The sequence below is a fragment of the Diadema antillarum genome, unplaced genomic scaffold (genome assembly GCF_040938485.1).
Source record: "Diadema antillarum isolate AM-2024a unplaced genomic scaffold, OU_Dant_1.0 seq00001137_RagTag, whole genome shotgun sequence".
NCBI classification, from domain to species: domain Eukaryota; kingdom Metazoa; phylum Echinodermata; class Echinoidea; order Diadematoida; family Diadematidae; genus Diadema; species Diadema antillarum.
Genome location: NW_027271949.1, coordinates 1,658,643 through 1,683,775, shown reverse-complemented (window position 1 = coordinate 1,683,775; position 25,133 = coordinate 1,658,643). Strand labels below are relative to the sequence as shown.

The window sequence follows — 25,133 nt, the reverse complement described above, 5'->3', positions numbered from 1 at the left end:
GAATTCTCACGCTTTGATTGGCACACACTCCTACGACTTACGGAAGAATACGATGTCGGCTGGTCGGAACGCCTCGTCACACATTGACTCCACTTTGTGGGAGAATTAATTGTTTGATTCGTCGCTCCCAAAATATTGCTGTATAATCACCACACCACTGGTGTAAAAGCACTTTAAGAGTCAACACAAATTATGATCAGACGATTTCTTGTGAACCCTGCACAAATTGAAGACATGGTTTGTGTTTGCTTTACAGAAAAAAACAACAAAACTTTCCAAAATCACTGCTGAAAATCCTGTAGCTGATGTTACAACACAAGGCTTTAAAAGTACGACGTCTTCCCTTGTTGACAAGGATCAAGTCTAGCAATTCACGGAAAAGGGCCTCTCTTGATTTGGACATGGAAAGTCCCTTAATAGTTTGACATTCGGCATACCCTTAGATTAACGAGAGATGTTGCTTTCATCTCATCTCTCTCATTCATACTCAAATGAATGATGCTGTGGTATTTCATTTTTTTTCTGAGAAGACATCAGTCATCCAATGAAAGGCAATTTTCGGTCTTAGGAAAAAAATCACACATTTGCTCTCCTCTTCCTATAAACGGCTACAGAACAAGGATGAAATCCAAGCCTCGAGTACTGAATAAGCTCCCACTGTGGTAATGACCCCACAGTGCACCACATCTCAACCAGCCAGGTGGATTCATAGCTGTCCCGTGTAAAGTTCGCCTCGACGACTCTGGGCGTAGATCTGCATCGATGACCGGAGCGCCGATTTGGCAAAGTATAGGGCGCGCCCCGGATGACGGCGGAATAGTTTCACACTGTGATCTCCACGGAGACGTCCTCGCTGCTCATCCCGACGGAGTCCATGCTGTTTGTGTCGCTGTCGCATGAGTGAGAGTTGGAGTAGTTTGCAGCCTCCTGTAGCCTCATCAGCATGTTGAACTGTTGGGAGAAGTAGTAGAAAAAGATATATTGACAATTACAGAAATCTCCCATTTTGATGCACTTTCTACGTCCAACAAATGCAATGTACAAGCTGCAATCCTTGGGCAGTCCTCAATGAAGAAGAAAAATAAGCATGCATTTTTGCACCTACCCTTGTTTTCATCAGAACAGCAATGATTGCGTTCAAGTAATGGAAACACTTGCCTATGTTTCAGAATATACATTGTATAATTTCTTTTTGAAAACATAACTGTTCTCATGACATCACTGTTAAATTTTTGAATGAATAAAAAAAAAATGATCTGAAAGCATGCATCAATCACGCCATGGTTAAGAGATCCGCCCATCATTGAAAAACAGTTGTCCAGTGACAATGCATTTTGAAGAGTTTGAACATTTGTTTTGAAAGCGATGAACAGAGGTACGAAAAAACAACAACTGACTGCACAAGTCACAATAGAAGTCTGCCACAGAATGATGCAAACAAAAGCAACAACAACAACATCAAGTGAATCACACCTGAAAAAGTCACAATATGAAGGAAATGTGCACTACAGCTTGATGTTGCGATGTGCTGCCTGAGATTCCAAGTCAAATTAGATTCATTTGAAGAAATCACAAATACATTGTACTATGTATGTTCACACAACAATGAAATCACCATCAGGTTCTCATTTGGTAATTCTCTAGACATGTGAATTGCTATGAAATTGGCCATTGGTTAGATGGTATTCACATAAAGTCAACTTGAACATTATTGCCTTTTTTACACTCCTTTTGTCATATTCCTTTGGTAATCTCATCCAAAGAGCTTGTGGAGAAATCCTCTGAAGACATACAGACACATGTATGACACATTAAACAAAAAAATAACGATGGGGGTGGGATGTGAATAGAATCAACACTATTTCTTTCTACTTCAACACCAGTCACTACTCGCTGTGCTCTTTTGCCAACATCATGTGGTAGATAGGTTTGGCAGGCTAAGAGAAGTGATGCATGCACACTCCCAAAGGGACAAACTACCAACTACAGAGAGAATTAATCCATGTATTCCTTCAGACTACTGTTTCACAGAGTCACATCAAAACAACACTAAAACAAATAAAAAAGGACAGAAGTGCACGGAAGTGCTGCTCATCAAAACAAATTTGTAAAAGGTTGACAGACACATAAATGATGGATACCTAGCACACAGTATGTATGTCTTTCACTCCTGAAACACAGTAAATATGATTTCTCTAGTTGCCGTTTTTACTCCTGAAAATATACAGCACTGTTTGCATGCATGACAGCAAATCTATTGTGAATATATCTCATACCACACAGCTAGACTTAACTATTAAAAGAAGTATGAATCAATTTGTGCATTTCAAGCAAAAAAAAACCAAACATTAAAAATGAAACACAACAGAAAAGTAACTGAAGATTAAAAAAAAGTACAAAATAAAAGTCAAGACAGCACCATTCAAATTCAAACAAGTTCACCACTGACAACCACAGCTATATATCTATTTAACATCAAACAAGTCCCTCTGAGTGTCGGGACCTACCCCGCGAGCTACATGGTAGGGCTGTCACAACTACGTGGGCTCGAATAGCCCGAGGCCTCCTGCAGATGCATGAGCATGCTCAACTGTCAATGGCGAATGGGGGAGGACAGCATGAAGAGAGACGGAGGGGAGTTTGGATGGGAGAAGAAATGGTGTGACTCAGTCATAGATGGCATGGCATAGTTTTTCCTACTCCATCCTAAAATGTCTTGTCACAGTTTAAAGGCTAGTCTAATCACTCATATTATCTAACCTGATATCTTTGGCAACTATTTTTTTTTTTTGTAATCATTAATATAATCACAGTTAGTGCTTTCGTGATAAATTCTGTGAGCAGACGTAAAAACTGAAGTCAAATTGATTACTATAGAAACATATATTTATATTCTCTGTGTTGCTGATACATGATGACAAAAACAGAAACTGGAAAACAAAAAGCCAGAAATTGCATATTACTAGATGCCTGGTTTACAAAATTGTTCATATTCCTGAACATGCTGAATTTGGCACTGGTGGCAGAAAGTGAAATGAGATAAATGTTTGTTACAAAAGCACAATGATAACTGAGACTGATTTTTGCTCATAGCACACATTTTGTTAAGTCAGAGTTGTTGAACTTGCATCAACCTCGGAAAACACATTGTTATTCAAAAATCATACTGACTTTAAATAACCCATATTCTTGCGCAGCTACCATAATCACGCTATCTTTGCTGTGATAATTTTATTACGTCACAACTACGTGTCATCAGCTTATTACATTTAACTGCCCCCTAGGAGAGGTTAATAATTTTCGTCGTCATCACCATAGTGATCATTCCGTCAATGCAATGCAGTCCACAACACACATGCCTTGTGCATTCATTGCTTCAGTGTGACTGGGTCAAATCATGGCAAATGATGTGAGGGAGTTTCAAACGTAATCTATCCAAGAGTTTCTGCAAGCAGCCAGTCCTAAAATGGCATAATTTCTGTTTTTCTACAATAAGAGTATAGGTCAAGCGTAAACACCTACCAGTGGATCTCCCTCGACCTCTCCCTGTCCCTGCTGACCCTGGGTTGACCCCTTGACCCCTGAGTGCATGCTGTAGCCGTCGAAGCCTACGTCCTCGGGCCTGAGCCGGAGCAGTGAGGGCCAGTCTTGGGAGGAGCTTGGCGACCAGGGGTAGCTGTCAATCACCCACTCGGCTGGGTCTTCCCACGAAGCCTTGCGACCATACAGCTGCAATTACACAGTAAAATGGCAAAATTAGGATTGGGCGAGAAATAAAACTAAATTTGATGGTGAATATAAATCAACACTAAAAATCTTTTTCTTTTTATGGAGGAAGACTAACTTGGCAAAGTTCATTTAGGCCTACTAACATTATAATGATTTTAACATGGAATATGAGGCAAAGTTTTGCTGGACTCACCTGTAGCCCCTCCCGGACGGCCTCCAGTAAATAGGGAACAATGGAGTAGTTCCAGAGGTCGGTGAACCAGACCTGTGAGCCAGCCAGGTCCACGGGGCAGGAGAGGAAGAGGCGGGGCCCAATGGTCACGTCCGAGGAGCTGTGCGTCTCCAGGAACTTGTTGAGGTGGAGCCACACCTTGGGCATCCAGTCCACGATCTTGATCAGGTCGTTGTTGCGGGCATTGTGGCCGATCTCGTACTCCACCAGCTTCCGGCGCAGGTAGCGGCCCAGGAACCCCTTGACGGGCTCCATGTGGTTGGCACAAAGAACCCATCTGAAATTCAGGTGGTGGGAGAATGGTAGATTAATTAGGTCCAGTGGGCAGGGCAGGGAGAAGGATACAAAATACACCTGTAATGGACCAGACACTAAATTCCCTGATGTGATTCACTCCATGGGATGCAGCTTTCACGAATTTCATCAGTATACTTCAGTGTTGCCATTTTCGCTTAACTTTCCCACCCTTTACCTTTAGAAATGTTATTCTTCCTCTAGCTGTGAATATCTGATAATGTCCCTAATTCAAACCTTTTCATATTAGTTCTATCCATGACTTGGTTACCAATCATTGACTTTTTGTTTTTTCTCTCTCCCTCATTCACACTCTTCTTCTATTTTTACTTCTCAAACTCCATATTCTTTATTCTCTCTTTCTTGATCTCCTTTATCTCCCCATACATTCTGTACACACATCAGCAGCACACCACATAGTATATCACTTCTCTCACATAGTATGTCCTATTCCATGTTCTTGTCAAACAATCTCTCTCCAGTCATGTAGTATCAGCAATGAGTGTTTTCTTTCTCTCCCTTTAATTTTCTCATCCTTGCTTCTATCTCTGTCATGTCCCTGACTCTGCTTAGAGTCAAGAAAAGAAAGGGTACAATATTATTGCTGTCGAGGCCCATGAATGCATACAAATTCAGCGCATCGATCCAATCACAATTTCTAATGACCCCAGCTATGCTGGGGGGGGGGGGGGGGGAGGGGGTGAAAATGATGCAAGAGAAAGACCATGGAGCTAGGGAGAGTTGGCAATGGTGGGAGATAGAGAGGGGTAGGCAAAGAGATTAGGAGGATGTATGATACAGTGTCTCGCCTCCATACCTGAAGTTATGGTGTAGCTGGAGGTTTGTTGAGGAGCAGGTGGCTTGGTTCATCGTGCCGATGATGTAGGGGCACTTCTGGTACTTGATGAAGCCGCTGAAGATGTCGCCTAGGGAGCCGGCGTGATGCAGGTTGTCGAGAATTACCACCTGGGGCATGTCGCTTCCACTGCACAAGGGAGGAGGAAGAGGAGCAAGCAGGGTGGAAATATAAATACACATCAACTTTTGATCCTCACCATGGTGACAAGGCTCGTGGAAAATTACAGGCAATATGCAGATGACAAGCTTACTGTATAAGGAGATTCCTTCCATGTTCAGCAGTATGTTGCCATTTATGGTATCATGGTGTACAAACTCTGATTTGAAACAATAACATTATAGTACTTCAAAGATGTGTTGAAACTTGATGAATATTATGAACACGTATATAAATAAATTCAAGTGTTTTTTTTTTTTTTCAGGGTAAGAATTTAAGTCAAAACAATTGAAATCATTGGTAAGATATGACGATGCTTCACAGCCAATGTGAAATACTCAAAACATTGCTTCCACTCCAAACAACACAATGATGACAAACAAAAATAATAGCTCTGGATGCAAAAGGGAGACATTGGGTACTCACCCTGATTCACACTGTTCAGCTAGTGATGAAAGGTACTGCTTGAGTTCCTTGCCAGATTTGTGGTCCACATTGAATGTTGTTATTGACTCTGGTGTCACCTCCTTCCCTAACCTGATGTGAGGGGGAAAAAATGCAAAATGTAAATCCGACTAAACCAGACCAAATTCACTAGTCAATCTCCAAGTATCCAAAGCTTTTCAAAAGCTCTCTTTTTTTTTTATTACCAACCTCTAGGACTGGGAGAGTTTTGATTCCACAAAGTTTAAAAGAGTTTCTCATTTACATCATGGTTGTATTTTATTTTTCTTCATGATGAAATCGGAGGCTGATGAGCTATTATAAATCTTGTTCAGCTCATCACAAGCAAGGCTGGCAAAAAGGAATTTCAGGTCAGCAGCTAGATAAACATCGTGCCTGTATCATGTACGAGCTCACATTTCACAGATAACTTTCAGCAGGCAAGCTCTGACGAGAGAAGACCAGACTCGACGCCCCATGGGGGTGGGGGGACACTCACCTGCGGACAATGTACTCTGCCAGCTTCTGGGCCAGGTATGTCTTGCCCGTCCCACTGGGCCCGCACATGATGATGCGCCGGTGCTCCATGAGCAGCGAGACGTAGCGCTGCATGATCGGCTTCGGGATGAGCGTCTCGAAGACCAGCGTGTCACAGCTGTTTTGTAAGTGATCTAGCAATTAAAAAAACGAAGAAGATATAAATATTCATGAGATAGTTACCATGACAAAATCTTTCTTTTTTTCCAATTCTTAACATATTAGGAAAGAATACATGTAGCACTTTTTGTACATGTTGCAGCATGGGTTTAAACTGTTACTTCTGTATAATAGTGCTAACAATCAAAATGCCAGTTTAGTTGTCATCATCATCATCCTCATCACAATCTTTTGAAATATCAAATTATTTTGTCCACCTTGCTAACCTGTAAAGTGCTTTCCAAAATTGTCTAGAAACTGTTAATTCTTTAATATTGCCCTGTAATAGTCCAGGCTAGGCTCCATAGAAAGTGCACCTAACCTTGTTTTTTGATATATACAATGTTTTTTGATGGTTTCTTGTCAATTCGAGGGTGCTGATTCCAAGTCCGATTGATGCCACTCGCGTAACCTTGAGCATTTTCGGCAAAACGCAAAAATCCAAAATGGCCGCCAGATATGCTAATTTGGCCATGATAATCCTATTTATGTCAATTTTATGACAAATTATTCCATCAAAGTTTTTTAAATTTTTGTTCCTTGAGTAATTCTACTTGCACATGCAAGAAATTTTTCATTTGAAGAGGTACATTTAGTATTTTAAGCTTATTTTCAATTCAAAATGGCCGCCACTCATATACTCATGTACTATATGAATGGCAAAAAATATGCATAGAAATAGAAGACGAATTTTCAGTCACATACCTACGCTTTTATCAAGTTTTGCTTGTGCAATGCAAATCTGATGAGTGCCACTAACAAAACAAGCAAACAAACAAGCAAAAAAACAGAAAGTTTATTGTTTTTAGGCTTATTATATTCTTCTTAATACAAAACCTCAAAATGGATGCCACTCATATACCCCTGCACAATATGAACGGCAGAGCGTGTGAAATAAAAAAAAATAATCTTTTTTTTTTCTGTCACTCAGGTACACTGTTTTTCAATTTGTGTGCTGATTATAAATCAGAAGGTTGTTACTAATAAAGGCTGTTTTTTTTTTTATGCAAACATCCAAATTTGCTACCTCAATCTAAATTTTTCCCTAGGTATTTGGAAAAATCCACCAAAACTTAAATTGACGCCAACATCAAGATCGTTTATCAGGAATTATTAGATATGAACATTTGATACTTACTCTCTAAAAAAAAATCGAGTGAAAATATTCACTCTTAAAGGAGTGAATACAAAGAAGAGTGAATTTAGAGTGAAATTGGAGTGAATTTTGAGTGAAAATGTTCATTTTCACTCATTTTGGAGTGACCTCTGGGATCACTCGAAGATTTTGGAGTGATCCCTGCATGAGGTCACTCTGAAACGAGTGAAAATGAACATTTTCACTCAAAATGCACTCCAATTTCACTCTAAATCCACTCTTTTTTTATTCACTCCTTTAAGAGTGAATATTTTCACTCGATTTTTTTAGAGAGTACTTGCCTTGAGATGTTCAACATTAAATCATTCATTCTGATTTACTGAATTAAAAGGCTGAATCCTAGATGATGACACAAATGAAATTTCCAATTAACTGTCCTGTTCTACATTATCTAAAAGCGATATTATACAAACTTTTCAGTCCCCTCATCCGAGAAAGAACATGAGGCAGGGGAAATTGGAAAAAGGGACCACCTCACTTCCTGTTGTCAAATCTCTGAAATGAAAACAATGCCCCAAAGTTTTTAATGTTAACCCAGATGAATTATATATGGTAGATGAATTTTACCACCGTTTTTTCGGAGTGAATGTGTTTGAGTATAGGCCTATGATGTCGAGGGAGACTCTGAGATCTGTACAGTGCTGCCTCATTCTGAAAGCAGTGTTATAACAACTTCACACTGCTTGTCTTTAATCTTCAGCATTTGCAGATTCAGGATTGCTCTCGGTAACCAGACCAGCTGTGTTAGGACTCGGAATGATGGCCTCCTTACTTGTGGCTGTAAACTAACTCCACTAGAGGTCTTTTTAACATAGGCTATGTGGTGACATTACATTCACTTCACGTAGGAAGTTTGCAGATGATCTTGCCTTTACGTCTCATAGAAAGTCCTTGGATGACATGAGCCGAGTACTGACCCATCTCAAGACAATAGTGGAGTACATCATCTTCTGGAGACTTTGCCCCAACCTTTGTTAGATTATCATCAGACCCATGCCTTCCATCTTAGTAACCATCTTGCCAACGCTATGTTCAAGGTAGCTCTCTGTGGCAAGCCTTCCAAGCATAGGCTAAGGAAGTCCACCCTCCTTCACTGACACTCGATCACTCTCCCTCACACTGGAAGGAAAGGATGGCCAGTGTCACCAGTGCCGTCAACGCATATCCTGACCTTCCAAACACGATAGCATGGGGGGGGGGGGGGGCATTTCATGAAGCGTTTTGTCTGACAAATTTGTCTGACAAATTTGCTCTCAGCCAATCAGATGCAAGGATTTAATAGCTTATAACAGTTTATCAAAAAGAAAAGATCTGACAAAACACTTCATGAAATGCCCCCTTGAACAACCTGCCATGATCAATGCGCCTGAAATCCCACAAGCCTAGATTTCCCTACTGTACCTAGAAAACATTGACCCCAAAACAAGTTGGTGCAGATGCTGGTCTGATGTCATCTCTGATACCACCCAAGTTACCTACAACACTGTCTCTGGCCTTGCAACAAAGCCACGTACAGGGCTTCAACGGGTGGTGATCAAGCAAGTCTTCATGTCTTCATCCTATTTCTATGGCAAGTAATCGCCTTCTAACCCCTGAGGAAGTGCTGAACATCACCAGATGTGGTTGCAATTAAAACAATTGCAGGACTAATATGCATCTTTAGCCTGAGAATTCTGCACATTTGGGGCTGATGTCGCCTGCTGCTAAACATACAATTAAAGGGTTCTTTAAAGACAACAAAAATGACAGTTTTAGTTTTAAGACAAGACTGAATGAGATCATGATGTCAAAGTGTATATTATCAACACCTAGGAACTGTGAGAGAACTGAAAGAGGTATCTCACATTGCTCCTTGGGTGATGTTTAATGAACAGTTTGTACGGTATTGCATTAGGACAGTTTCGTTTATGCCTTCAACAGTTTTTGTTGTTGTTTTAATTCAAGAAGAAAATCAGGTTTGCTCGATAATATCAAGGCGGCACTCCTAAATTAAGTCATATCAAAGTGATGGAGGTTATGATCCATTTCGAACTCGCCTCAGGACTGCTCCCTCCCCCCCCCCCCAACTCCTTGCTGGAAAAAAAAATCTGCAGTGTAAAGGGTTTTTAGTTGTGTCATTAATGTCCGATGTGTTTTTGTCCGCAACCATGTATCTCTGCACTTACTGTATAGGATTTTTTTTTGTACTTTGTTAATATGGTTTTAGGGGAATGCATATTACAAGCTTTGCTTTCTAGCTTCCTCTCCATTTTTAACATTATTTGATAAATACCATGTATCTAGGCTCCTTAACATATTGTTTAGTATTACATTTTTATATTCAACCGGCATGTAGAATATGATGGTACATTGATTCCTTGCGAGACGTTTAGTGAACTTATATTGTTGAGACTTTTGTTGAGACAAAATGAAATATATAAGAAATTGTGTTCAACATCGTAAGGTTTATGAATATTAAATGCTCATATATGTAGGCCCCCTATATATTGTAAGTGACACCCAACATATTGCACATGCAACACTTTATGATAGCGTAGGTACGGGACTGGAAATACAGTAAATTTGTCCTATATTTCCATGCATATGTTTTGCCATTCATATAGTACATAAGCATATATAGGAATGGCGGCCATTTTGAATAACAAAATGAGCTTTAAATGCTAAATGAACCTATATGAAATGAAAATTCGCTTGCAAATGCAGATGGAGTAACTCTAGGAACAGAAATGTACAAAGTTTGGTGGAATAATTGGTCATATAATGCACATTATTGTGTTTATCACGGCCGAATTAGCATATCTGGCGGCCATTTTGGATTTTTGCATTTTGTCGAAAATGCTCAAGGTTACGCGAGTGGCATCAATCGGATTTGGAATCAGCACCCTCGAATTGACAAGAAACCATCAAAAAACATTGTATATATCAAAAAACAAGGTTGGGTGCCTTCTAGCCTGGACTATAATGCTTGCTTATCACAACTACCTTGATGGGCAGAGCAAGGGACTGATGATAGGGGGAAAAAACTCTAATTCATCACTGTTTCTCACACATCTCTGCCATACGTTATCAGTTCTTGGCAGTCAAATTCAAGCCACACTAAGGCAGTACCGGTCTCTCACCTTTGATAAAGAGCCTGATGGACGTGTTCTCGCCTACGAGGTATCCGCACGGCAGCAGCTCGGGCGCCTCTGACTCCTTGGTCCTCATGATCTCACCTACCACGTAGCAACTGATGCTCTCCGCGCTGAGGCCAAGATTTGTCACAGGGTCTATCCTCAGGACATATTCCTGTAGACAAGAGAGTGAGAGAATAGCAAAACTATGACCAGATGTTGTCAGAAACATCTCAATTTATGGCGGCATATTTGTATAGATTTGTTAACAGTGCGGGCTAGAGATTAGGTTGGTTGTTCAGATGTGCGCACAAAGTCCAGTGCACAGATGTCTGAGTGGCTCTCTGTATGCACTTCTCTTTATTTCTACTCAGGAAGATATGAATTGTCATGGCCGACTTCATTTTCTGGTCCTATCATGACTGTACACATAATAGTCATAAATGTTCAATTCATAATATTTTCATCATTTGAACTTCACACAATGATCTCTAAAAAAAAAGATAAAGAAATCTAAAGATATTGAAGTAAATGATTGATAGATGTGATAAAGTCTGAATTTCTAAAAAAAAAATAGTGTCCCAATTCACCAATATACTACCTGTAAAAAAGCAAAACAAATCAAACATAATATTCAAAATATCAAGAAACAAAGAAATCAATGCTGTCCAATGCTGTGCTTTAGCTAATCACGCTGTGTGCCACACATACACACTGGACTGCTGGCATCTCTAGGGGGCAAAAATGCTGTGATCACTTTCTCATACCTTGAATATTCTCCTGACGACACTGTCCAAGGTGTCCCAGTTTGTCTTACTGCTGATCCCGATGGTTCCGATCAGTACTTCTTGGAGGGGTGTAGAGACAGTCTGTAGGATGAGATGAGACCGGAGATGAAGAATCTCCTCAAATTCTTCACAATCCTTCATTGTTGACTGTTATCAATTTTGTGACTCGCCCACCTGTTCTTGTTTGTTTGTGTTTATGTTGCAATGTTCATGTGACTATATCTTAAAAATCCCACAACAAGAATTTAACGCATCTAAATTTTCAATTACTGAATGAAAGCATGTGATTTTCTCAAATCATCTATAAAAGGAAAGCATAAAACAGATACTATTCTTACCATATGCACACAAAAGACAACTAAGTAAAAGTAATTTTGCATTTACTGACACAACATTTTCATTCAATAACAAATTATTTGCTTTCCACAATGTATATCATTTTAGAACCAAAGTCTACAACATAGATTGACTTTTCAAATACCCTTTAAAAATCAAAAGAGAGATATATGGGGAGAAGAAAAAAACTCACGGCTGGTTGCGTCAAGGGGTCCTGACTACTTCCCAACGCTACCGTGACGACGATTCTCTGGCTGTTGCTCGTCATGCCCGAGTTGTCGTCGAGGAGGATGTCTAGGCTGCCGTGGTCTGAATGCGCACTTAATCTGTGGCGATCTGAGATGAATATTGGAAGCAGAAAACGGCCAAGTTAGAGACAAAAGTTTGTATTGCTCAATATACAATTGTCGTCGAATGGACTGTTTTTGATAATGTGTCCAATGAAATGTATGCTTTGTGTGTAAAAGTAGCCCTTAACAACCACAAAGCTTGCTGGAGGCTTGCCTTACCAAGCAACAACTAACTGAATTCCTGTCATAGGGATTTAATGGGAGGAGCAGATGAACGAAATGCTTTGTTACTCAGATGTAGGAAAACAAACATCCATTAACTGTAATACATAATATAAATGGTCTATTCACACTCTCTAAATAAAGAACCGGCTCCTTTCCAGCAAACTTTGTAGTTTCTAACAGTGCAGCCACAGTTAGCTACATTCATTGACCACAAATATTTCAGAAAGTTACCACCGGTATGTCAGGAATTTACAATGTAAGAAACTCAGACAATTCCACCGGAATCATTGGGCAAGTGTATGCAAAGAATGTTCTATGGCAACCACATTTTATTTGGATCAATTCCTTGAGAAAAAAATGCTTGTAAAATCTAGAAAAAAACATGCAAACTTGAAAAGGTTTCAGTCAGCTTCTACTGAATTTATGACTTCATCGTTGCTATGTGCACATTCCTCTCAAAAAAATTCTTAAAAAGATTCATTGTATCAGAACGAATGTTCACAACATTGAAGACATTTGTGGCATGTATGATATGTGCATGACTCTTTCCCTATCTTACGTCCACAACTGACCACAATTGTGCTCATCAATAGTACCACAAAGCTTCCAATGTTGCCCACCTTCTAGAATGCAATGTAAACTACACATGCGGAACACATTCACACCTTTTATTTCACTGCTACAAGAGGAACAATCAGATTGGTACGTCACTAATTTTTCCACCCACAATGTTAGCCCTGACCTTGCTTTGTTCACTCACTGGAACATATCCACCGGCTTGTTTTCTTTGGCAATTAGCAATGGTGTCCCCCACACTGTTAACCCATTGAGGACGGGCTGATTTAGCTACAACACACATTTCTCATAGACACCTGCCCGAGTATACTCAGAACCCATCCTCAACAGGTAAATGCTAGGAATAGTGATTGGGAAATCTGCCAAATTCCTTTCGGTATCACAATTGTCTTCGTCACATTGTTTTCATGCCCCGTATTCAATAGCGAGCCACGCAACTTACATAACTGTGGCGTTTGTAAGGAGAAAAATCAAACTGTGTGTTCATGAAAATAGTTCTACTAGTTACTACAGCAGACTACTTGGACACTCAAAGGGTAAAACAATCGTAAGAATCCAACATACCTAAGGAATCTCTGCTCAGCCTCTTTGAAGACCCCAGTGAATTTAACGATGCTTGTGATGAGCTCCCTTCAAGAGACCTTCTTGATTGCACTTGTCGTTGTAATCTTTCATTCTCCAGCTTCAGTACTGACATCTCATTCTGTAAAAGGGGTAGAGAAAAGAGAAAAATAAAAAAAAGGTTAATCCATGTTTCATTAATAGCTTTCTTCAGCTACCATCACTCGTAATCATTCATTTGTTTATCATTTTGTAAAAACAAGAAGTTTTATTTGAGTTATAGAATTGAGTGCAGTACATTACATACAATGTAATATCCCAAGGTATCTCTTGTCCAATTTATACTGTAATCATCACTGTAATCAAGCCTCCTCCTCCTCCTCATCATTATCATCATTATCATCGACTTAATCTTGGATATCACTGCCACCACCACAATCCTCAAAACTGTCAAAATCACTAGTATCAACAGCACCACCACCACCACTACCACCAATAAAATAATCTTTATAATTATCAACATCATAATCATCATCATCATCATCACTATCATCATTAACATCACCACCATCCTCCTTATCATCATCACTGTCACTATCACCATAACCTTATCAACCTCACACTCTTCAAAACACAACCCCAACCTCTCCTGCCCGATGGCCACCATCAACATCCCTCGCCCCTGCTCCCTCTCTCTCTTTATCTCACAGTGGACTCACCTTCATCTTATTCATGGTTTCCTTCAGCTGGTCCAGCTGGTGCTGTGAGCTCAAGGCCTCCAGCTTGACATCTGTCAACTTGCTCTCCTTGTCCCTCAGCTGCTTCTTGAGGTCCGTGATGACTTCTTTGCTCTCTTGTGCATCGTAGATCCTGGTTTCATGATGAATCAGATAAAATATGAATTACTGTAAAACATGAAATATTCGCGGCATGAAATTTTCGCGAATTGGAGCCGAAAGCCTTTTTCGTGGCATGAAATTTTCGTGAATTGCTACTGGCATTCAATGCATGTAGTGTAGACAAAAGCTTTCGCGTGCATTTTAATTTCGCGAATTTTGGCGCTCGCGAAATTAAAATGCACGCGAAAATTTCTCGTTTTACAGTAATGCATAAATCGATGAAAACAGCAAAAAGAACAAATAACAGACAGGCATATAACTTAAATAAATAAAAGAAAAAGTACTTTGCATGAATTGAGGAATACCTTAACAAAATATTGTAAACTATGTATACTAGATATAAAAGATGAATAATATGACAACGTGAACAAACATATAAATATACATGTAGTTAAATAGACAAATGATACAATTATTTGTGCTATGAGGGAATTCCCTCTTCCCCCAGCAATGGTGTATGCTAAGTTTGAAAAGGGAATAACATCAACATCACTTGGAGAAACTCTCTAGATATCTGGATCATCTAGCCACAAGTCTCTGGTTTTTATATCTGGGGTAATATGATAGAGAAGAAACTTTTGTCTGCTGTGGGTCTGAGTTGGTCTCACTTTGCGACTGGAAATGTTTTGATGTTGTAACCGACACAAAACCACACAAGAGCCCTCTGGGGCTGTGGCTGCGCCAGCGCTTCGCCTTCCCCATGAATATTTGATCTCAATACTGCACAGCCGTTTATCCTTAAAAATCCACTGTGACAGAGAATATCATCCAACCACTTTGCCTGATACCATCGGTGCAATCACACATCTCGATTGAATTCTTTGAATCAGGTTGCTGGTATGCCAACGCTGAAAACCTCCCCGCCGAAAATCCTCCGGTGTTTGTGGATATTCCTCGTATCACACATCTAAGCATCCCTGGAGAAGCGCTTCAAGGTATCTCTGCCGTTGGCATGGATCTCGATCGCCATGGCAACCGTAATGGTCTCATCTACTACATCCCCTCCAATTACTCTGGTAACAACATCATGCCTACACACCCTAACTGTCACATAAGAAAAATTAAATATCTTTTGATCCTCACTGACTGAGGGTGGTTTGACATGCTATATCTGGGTATCCCTTATGGGGTTTAGTCAGAAAGAGGAGGAGAAAATATCACAGGTGAGAAAGGGCAGACTTACGCTGATGTAGAGGCGGACGTTTTAAGCTGCCCATTGGTTGGCAAGCTCCCGTTGGAGAGAGAGATGTTGCTCTCCAGGTCTTCGACGTCGGTCGTCGTTCCACTCATCTTCTTCTTGCGTGTGAAGGCGTTGCGGAATGAACTTCGTATCTGCAAAACAAGATGCAGGGTCAATAAGAGTACAGTTTTAAGACTCCAAGGATTAAAAACAAACAAAAAACAGACAACTGCACAGAGAAAGCAAGAAATTCACAGACTTGGCTGCAATGTACAACACACTCGTACTGGGGTAGACAAGTAAACAAACTGGCACAAGAGTTACAAACAGACACAGGGCAAAGGAATGCCAGATGTGACAACCCACAAGGACAACAGGTTCTCTATGTGATTAACATCTGATAGTCTTCTTTGGGTCAGGTGTACAGTCAGTAGTAATTGAGCAAATATGAATAAGAATGTTTCAACTCATTATGAGCCTGATACACTATTCAAAATAAGCAGTGGTGCCAGCAGTACCAATATAATCTTGCTACCTTCTTCATTTTCTTTTCTTACGTAATTCTTAGAAAGCGTATGTCCAACACAAGTGTGCTAACAACAACAACAACAACAAAAGGAACAGCAGAAGTAAACAAATATTAGCAAAAAATGCACTGAAACAAATTCTCAAAGGAATAATGGTATAGCTGCATAGCCAGCACAATACAATGTAAATGCTAATGTTAAGTCAGGCTCATGGTTATTCGTAAATTCTTTTGGTACATATATGTAAGCTGATGTTGATTAATCAAACAAATACGAGAAGGCATTAGAAGCATCATCTCAGCTGAAAATTGTGAAGCCAATCATAGATAAAACTGCATACACAGTTCACACTGCAAATACATTTCCAATATATTGTTAAATGCAGCTTTCATGAGGTCTTTATATAGCAAACATCTCGTCCTGCAATGGCACATCAGATATTTCACTTTGCTCTTCAATTGTTGTCAAAGATGTGGCTTACATTTGGGGAAAAACAGATGAAAGAAAAAACAGATAAATGAAAAAAAGAATGGCCTGTTGACCATTTTGAAACTGGCATGTTTGTAAAATCATCTGCTTACAACAATACTTCCTACTTTATAGATCTAATGTGAACACTACACAAAATGTTATCCAGATATCAATAGGTGAATATCTACATGGCGACAAAATAAACAAAACAAGCTATTGAACAAATGACTAAATATGACAAAGTTGGTGGCCAGAATTACAAAAAATAAAAATGTAATACAGAGTCAAGTAAAAAAGAAAAAAGAAAAAAAAAACTAATAAAGGGGCAACATGCACATGAAATCAAGTGGTATATGATAAAAGAAAAAAAAAAGGCACCCACATTTACAAAAAAGAAAAAAAAAATCCACTCATATATGTTTACCTTTTCGCCCGAGGACGTCTTTATAAGTTTACAACATTTTGCAGAGTTAGGGGGTGGAAGAAAACAGGATGTTATTACAATCTCCAATTATTCATTGTGCATCCAACAATGATCACAACAGGTCCAAAATCACAACTCTACCCATCAAAAATAATGGAAACTGCAATAGAGATTTCTACCCCTGTAGCATTTTGGGCAAGGGAATTGAAATCAAAAAGCAACAATACAATAAAAAGAAAAATCCCAATAAGTAAAAGCAGGGGTGGAGTTAGAATATGAATAAAAAAATGTTATCATCTACAGTATACTGTCAAATACTCTTATTAGTAAAGGGTCCTTTCTGAAGTCTTTACATGGCCAAGTCCTATAGCTACCTACATATTCTGAATTCAAATTATCAATAGTACTTTTGCTCTGAGCCATATAAATCATGGACCCCGAAAATAAATTCCATCCAAACTATCGAGAGGGAAGAAGGGAGAGAAAGTTACGCTAGGACAGAACCATTTCCAGAACAGCTGAACAGAGGCACAACTTTTCGTAGAGCAACATTTTTTAAAGTTGGTATGTCACGGCTGCAAAACCCTGAAAACTTCTGAAATTATGGAAGTACATCAGAGTCACATCATAATGACACTTTTTTTTTTGTTCGGCATTCTCATCCCTTGCTAAGAGTAAAAGAGATTTATATCACAAAAATAGATAGGAGTATATAATGCATCCTGATAAAAGCTTTACCAACAGCAAATGGTCAGCTACAGTGTGTATGCAGACAAAAGCTTGAGTTTCACACATTATTCCACTTGTTCCATCAATTCAGAATTGTTTGGGATTCTGTCATAATGCCTTTAGCATTAACGATATTAATGACCACAATAAAGATAATGATAATGATATTATCAATAACAATAACACTAACAATAATGATCACAATAATGATAACGGTAATAACAATATTAACAACTATAAAGAAAGCATAATAATCATGCACTTAATCCATCTCGTACTTTATATTTGAAGCCTAAATGCTTGCATTTCTCCGAATATTGAATCGCGGAGAAACCTGCCTTATGAAAGCACCTTGCAAGTCTGTCCCCACAGACCATTTAGTGTGTGCCCACAATTTCTCATGGTGGATTAGAAGATACAGTAGCTGAGATTGTGTGTGCAATGTGTGTGTGTGTATGTAAAAAAAAGATAAATCTTCTGCAAACAGTTTTCAAGTAGTCTCTTCCTAAAGCTTCGGGATCCTTCCCACCAACATTTTTATTTACTATATTTTGTAGGCCCCCTATGGACCAACTCCAAAGTGAAATTTGCGATACTTGTGCATCCTAGTCAAACCCGTCGTCGTCGTCGTATACATGCATGTACAATTGTATGCACTCACCCAATTTTTCTTCTTCTTCTTTTTCGATTCGAGCATTTCTGTGTCGGTGACGGCAGAACCCACGCTTGACATGCTGGTCATAGATGCAAGAGAGGACATGGAATCTGTGGACATCTGACGTGTCATACGACCCTCAGATCCTGGATTGGAGGCAAAAAGACGGATGCTCTACTTAGAAAATTGAAATGAAAACAGGCTAATAGCATGCTTATTTACATTATTTGCGTCGACATGTTTACCATGCATAAGTATCACTGTATTCATATTACTCACAAACAGCCATGTATCAATAGCATGAGAAACTGAATTATTCTGGATTCACATCCTCTTTCTGTCCTTCCCTCTTTCTAAACTGAAGAATCTTGATTGTGGAATGCTCTTGAAAATACAATGTAGATGCTCACAATGATGTATGGTATCCCAGGAATGCACAAACACCTGTTGTATGTACAGCGTACGTTCAATTGTATGTTCAACATATCTCCATATCAAAAGCTATGCATCAAGCGATGCATGAAACACTTGCAACCAAAATAATGTCAACAAGAAATGGATCATCACTGGAATGTGCGCTGTCAGCGATTGTGCATTCATGAAGACCTCACATTTTTTCTGGGTACCCACAGGGCACTCGTCCAAGCCACCATTTGCGACCTGACTCTCAGCATCATGATCAAGATAAACTTGCATATATATGTGAACGACACAGCATCAACGCTTGTGCATTAATTGTGCATCCTGCATACGCATGGCTGTTTTTATCGTTTCTTTTATATAACCATTTCTTCTGTTTAATCATAAAGAGTTTGAACAATGCTCCCACATTTCAGGGTCATGTTTGATTTTGGTTGGGTCGAATTTGAATCACAAAAATACAAACTGATTAGCTGTCCATAGGGAAAAACCACACTCAAACATGTGATTCCTGTCTCCATGGTAACTGATGGGCCTCAGCATTTGACCGCATAAAGAGCACAATGCAATACAGAGAAAAGCAAAGTCAGAGCTAGCACATCAGTAAAAATTTACAGCCAAGGTCTGGCATAGCTCCCCCAGCAGTAACCTAATCAGCACCAATAATGAAACGGTACTGGCCCGATTCAACCGATTAGTGAGGGATAATCACCACACACTCAAAAACAGTGTCTCTTCCCAACGAGGGTATAAAATGTTATCACCAAGTGGGGAAAAAAAAAATACACAAACATCTGACATCGAGATTTCATGCCTTAAGACCACTTTTAATTTCCCAAAGAGTATTTAATGTGTCAAATCTGGACACAATATACATACTGTGTGATCAGACCAGCTGTAAAATACAGACGTGTTTGTGGCAAGAAAGATTGATATCAAAACGGGTAAAAAAGCAATAACAGTGGGGAAGAAAAAAAGAAATATCTGAGGAAGGCTGAGAAAGGTACTGTAAAAGTTGAAATGTCAATGCATTTTCCCATGGCATTAAATCAGTGTGAAAATAAAAGCGTACTTATAAACTTTTGCTTGTTATAATATGTAATATCATTTTACATCTTCTGATCACATTCGTTAAACATGTCAAATCTGTTCTATCTGGCTGAGTGCAAACCATTATTCACATGAAAATTTCTCACTTTTACACTATTTGGTTAAAGAAGCAAGGGCAATGAGAAAAGAGAGAAAGATTGAGATGACAATTGACCAATTGAGTGAGAGAGAAATACCAAGATGTTTAACTCTGTGAAGATGTCACGTTCACCCCTGGTGACAAATACTTGTCTCATCCCACACACCCTCTATGCATCTCATTTCATGCTAAATGTCACATAGCCTTACAGGTGAGAGGCTGAAATGAAGAGATGACGATGAGATGAGAGGTGAGGGTAGATGAGAGACGGAGAGAAGAAAATAGACTCGGTGCTGTCAGGGCTGCTGTAGATTGCTTGATGATAACAGGAGCGATGGATATAGCCGAAGCTGTTTTTCGTGCCCAAGAAGCCGAGGCCTAAGTGTATCTCGTATTTCGTCTCCCCCATCTCTCTCTCTCTCGTCTCCATTTCCTCTTGGGGTGGGCACTGCGAGATGTTAACTAGCCAGAAATCCTGAAATAGCAAACAATGTAGACAAGAAAAAAAAAGGCAGAGGAAACAACATCCAACAGACAGGGGGCGACGCACAAACTCGGTCCCGCACTCCCTCGTGCCGACTGCATCCCGGAATCAAGGCGGTGCAATGTCGCGGCTCGCGTCCATATCGAATTCTGCCCACCGTAAACATGGAAACATGGCCTTGCAACTCGCACGTGGCGGTGAATAAAAGTACCATGAAACAAAAAAGGGAGACGGAGAGGGAAGAACGGGAAGAAGGGAGAGACACAATCCCCCTTTTTCCTCCCCAATGGGGTGGAACATATGGGTACAATTGCATGCGCAGCACGGACAGTGCCCCGATTTTTCCCTCCGAGCCGCCATCGACGAGACATTTTCGAAATGCCAGGATCTCTTGATTGAAATTCTGCGTCCACCTACTGTTTTGCTTTCATGATCCAACTTAAGAGTCTATAGTTTCCTCGTAAAAATCCCATCTTTCTTTTCGCAGAAGGAGTAGAGTCAATGAACCCCGATTAGCTGCAAGTTTCAGCAAAGTCTCCATCCTAATGGCGAGACGGGGCATCTGCATATCCGAGAGCTGGGCACGTACTTTAGACTTCAATCTCTCATCAGCGCTGTAAAAATTCTCATGCATACTTCAAAATATCACATACATTGATCAACACAACTCTCAAAGCTGCCATTATGTATGAGGGACCTTTCGCTCTCCAACAAAAGAAAAAAAGAAAAAAAAGGAAAGATATTTTAGTAGATAATGCTTGCATGCATGCTTCCCCCATTTCCAAATGACACTTACAAACGAGAGGCCTGGATTTTTCTTCATCAATTTCAACAACTTGTTGATACACTCGATGCAATCAAATTGGTACTGAAATACAGAATGTGATGCTTGTTCATTGTTCAGCATTTCATCATCATTCTTTCTTGTCAAGATAGAAGAAAAAAGTAACAAACCACAAAAAACAACCAACAAGCAAACTCTAGAAAATATGTGTTACCATGTGAAACAGAGACATATCACTCACAAAGGAAAAATAAATCGATGTTCTAACATATCTTAGATGGATTACGGTGTTATTGAAGTAGTATTGGGTGTGTGTGTGTGTGTGTTTCCCTCACAAAACTACTAGCTGAATCTCACCCTGCAGGAGTATGCATTTAAAAACAAAATGTAACCTATGCTCAAAACTCATCATCCAAAGTTAAGACCACATGAATAAAAAAAAGGTAAACACCTGCCACCAAATTCATGACTGAATGAATAACTTTGTGAACATCTACGACCAGCCATCGTCTGCCGTAAAAATCCCAGACGACGTCATGTTGCCTGCTCGTGCCAGCGAATGATCTGCTTGAGTGCAGCAGCTCCGCAATGCACACACAAAGGTGTTTGCGGACTCTCACATTTGTTTTTCGATTCGCATCGCTAACCAGATTCGTTCAATAACCGAAATTAGCACTTTTGTCAACATGCAGCCACGGCTCTCGGTACCGGTGTGGCGAGAGCGAGAGAGAGTGACGCAAGAATTCTGAAAGACGAAACGTCCCGGCCATGGCACATCAAACAATGATCACGTATCAATGTGTGCCTGGTTGACGTGAAGAAATAAACTACAAAATTATTGTGTTCATTCTGGCATCAACATTCCACAGACAAAAAAAGAAAAGAAAAGAAAAGGAGAACATTTTGCACTACCTGTTCTTCATGCCGCAGTCCGCTCCACTGCAAATTTGAAAGCGAAAAAGCGTTACGTTCCTGAAGCGTTGCAATCAATCATATCTCTAATCCATAAATCACAACTGCAAATCGCCTGAACCGAGTCAACACTGGCTGCATGTTTTTCCTGCACATATGCTCAGTCACATAACATAGAGTAAGCAGGTATCAGGAAGAAAAATCTCTCTCGTCAAGGTCAATGCACAGAACAGATCTGACGTGCTCTGCCCCAAGGCTTACTAACTTGCAATTCCATCTGTCAACTTTCTGTATTTGAACTGCACTCCCATATATTTTTTCCTTCTCTCTCTAAGAGTATTAAAATGCGATAAGGGCGGTACAAATGCACTTTACTCAACAAACAAAGGATTTCAAACCACAACAGCATCCAAAAGTCAAAGTACATCAGCGTTCCACACTCTATGGGTGCATATATGAGCGCATTGTGCTTGCAAGTTTGTGCATATAGTCACCGTGATGCAGCGGTAATTACTATTGGATGAGATATTTGTGCTAACATCACTGAATGTGAGCCGAAGTTCAGTCCTAGCTATTATAAATAGGTTACTACTGAAACTTAAACAGTTTTCTCTGGAAACACCAACTCTGCTTTTTCATTTATTGGTTCATAATGACTCACTGAAGACTATAGACCCTAGTATATTCGGACAGGTGTCTATGGGAAATGTGTGGTATAGCAATATATATTGTCCTCAATGGGTTACAGAGAGAGAGAGAGAGAGAGAGAGAGAGAGAGAGAGAGAGAGAGAGAGAGGGGGAGGCATATAACGAAAGAATGAGAAAGAGAGGGTGATAAAGTGAGAGAAAATAAGATAGGGAAAGAGAAAACAAATGCAAACTGCAATGGTAAGTACATTGCAATTCCCTGTGTATCAAATTCAACATGTACATATCCAGGAGCAATGATCGCGACACAGGAGTAATACAGAGATCGTATTCCATAATTCATACAAAAATCACAGGCCCCGTGCTCCAAAGTTCTTCACCGCTTTTTCTCCCGGGGTAAGCATAAATCCACCTGATATGATACCCATCTGTTGCACGTCTGATATGCCGGGCAGAATGACTCCTCCACAGACCCAGTTCTCCCCCTATGTGATGTCTGCTTCCCTACCCCGAAGGAAACAGTTTCTATTCCCAGGCTGAGGTATCACTGCAAACATCACATTGGTTTCTCCCCTCCCCCTTTACTTCCTTTCATACCCAGCCCATTACCCCCATCACCGCTTTTTGGCCCTGCAACTGGGACCTACTTTTTTTTTCTCTCTCTAATTTTGTCTTTTCACCATGTATTTTTCATTTTCGCTTGCTCACAATGTCTTGATCCAGTCAGAGCTGGGCATCAAATCTGGCCGTCTTCAAATCATCCGCCACAAAGGAGAGGCTGCCTTCGACGTCAACCTCGAGCAAGCGGCGATGCGAAAACCGTCTCCCATTGACGGATGGATACAACCTCTCCGAGACAAACTTATCCTCTTTGGCGCGCTGCCCACAGCAATCACCATCACCCATTATTCCACTCCCCGACTGTAATAGTCACAAACAATATATGATTGGGAGATGGACACGGCATGCGTATCGATCACTGCCGTACTTCGCCGCCCCGACAACGATGTTTGCTCTTCCTCTGAGGCTACAGCAACTGAGAGGGAATGAGCCTTTAAAAAAGAAAAACATGCACTAAAAAAAAAAGAAACGGAGATAGACTTGTGCACACACACCTCTGCTCCAATCTCCCACATGCTCCTGAATCCAATAGCTGCTCCGCGCTTGGCAAGTAGACAATAATCAAACATCGAGTATAAACAAACTAATGCTAAAGGAATGGCTCTAAGATTGGCTCTGCAGTGGATTCTAGCTTTTTGGACCATAGCTGCAATCATCATGCTTACTAACAGTCTTGAAAGCCAAGTCAGGGAGAAAGAGGCAAAAAAACCTTGTCACAGATGCTGCACTTTGTCAAGTTGGTCAAGTTAGACTGGAGTGCATGTTTCTTTCAATGTCAGACTTTCTACAGACTACTGTCGCCTTATTGTCAGAGTTATTTCGATTTACAGTAAGCCCAACTATCAGATTAACACCTAAACAAAGGAATGATTTGCAACACTTGATAGCTTAAAGATATTGGCACCTCTTTTGATGACTGGAAATCCATGAAGTGTTAAGTGTGGACCTTTATCTCCGGGGCGCGATCGACGCCCACGATCAGACACATTCGTGAATCCCGATTATGGCAGCGTTCCACTCCACGATCCTTGATGGTCGAGAGATGATTCTCACAAAAACCTGAAATCCATTTAAGTCCATGGTTCAGCCTACCTACAAGCATCTGCCGAGGTAGAGACAGCTTCCATAGACACATACAATGTATCAGCAAACCTGCACACTCAGAAAGGCGCTAATTTGTCCTCCACCCCTGGTAGGATCCGAAAATCTGGCGATGACTCATTTTGGGATCTGCACCCATCCATCAGACCCCACAATGCCGAGTCTGCAAGTTTCAGACTCTTCTGACAAAATGTCAAAAGAAATTTCATCAGATATCACAGAAAAGTACACGGGACTAAAGAAGGACCAAACTCTAATGACAGACTTCATCAAAACAACTCACAGAACTTCAGCAGGGCATATGTCAAAATTTTGATTTTGCATATTAGTGGCTTTTTATGCCCCACAGGAACAACATCGTTACTTACTAGTGACATCTGGAAAACAGGGTCTGAGACAGACGATCTAGAGTCAGGGTCCCGAGCCAACTCTAGGGGTGGGTTCCTGATATTTGGGCTCTTGTCGAAGAAAAAAAAAATCCACACCAACCGGGGTCAGATGAAGACAATGTCGCAAGGGCAGCGCACCCAGGGGCTTGGGGTTGCCACGGCACCACCAATGGAAGAGAACAAACTACTACAGCTCAGGAGTTTACAAAAGGAAGAACACCTCAAGAAAGAGGAGTCAACATGCA

At 40.3% G+C, this 25,133-nt stretch overlaps 1 pseudogene; it reads right to left on the bottom strand.

Annotated features, from left to right (window-relative positions):
* Positions 1–423: 423 nt before the first annotated feature.
* The window catches only part of LOC139744113 (neuron navigator 2-like), a 367,146-nt pseudogene continuing 342,436 nt past the window's right edge, over positions 424–25,133 (bottom strand).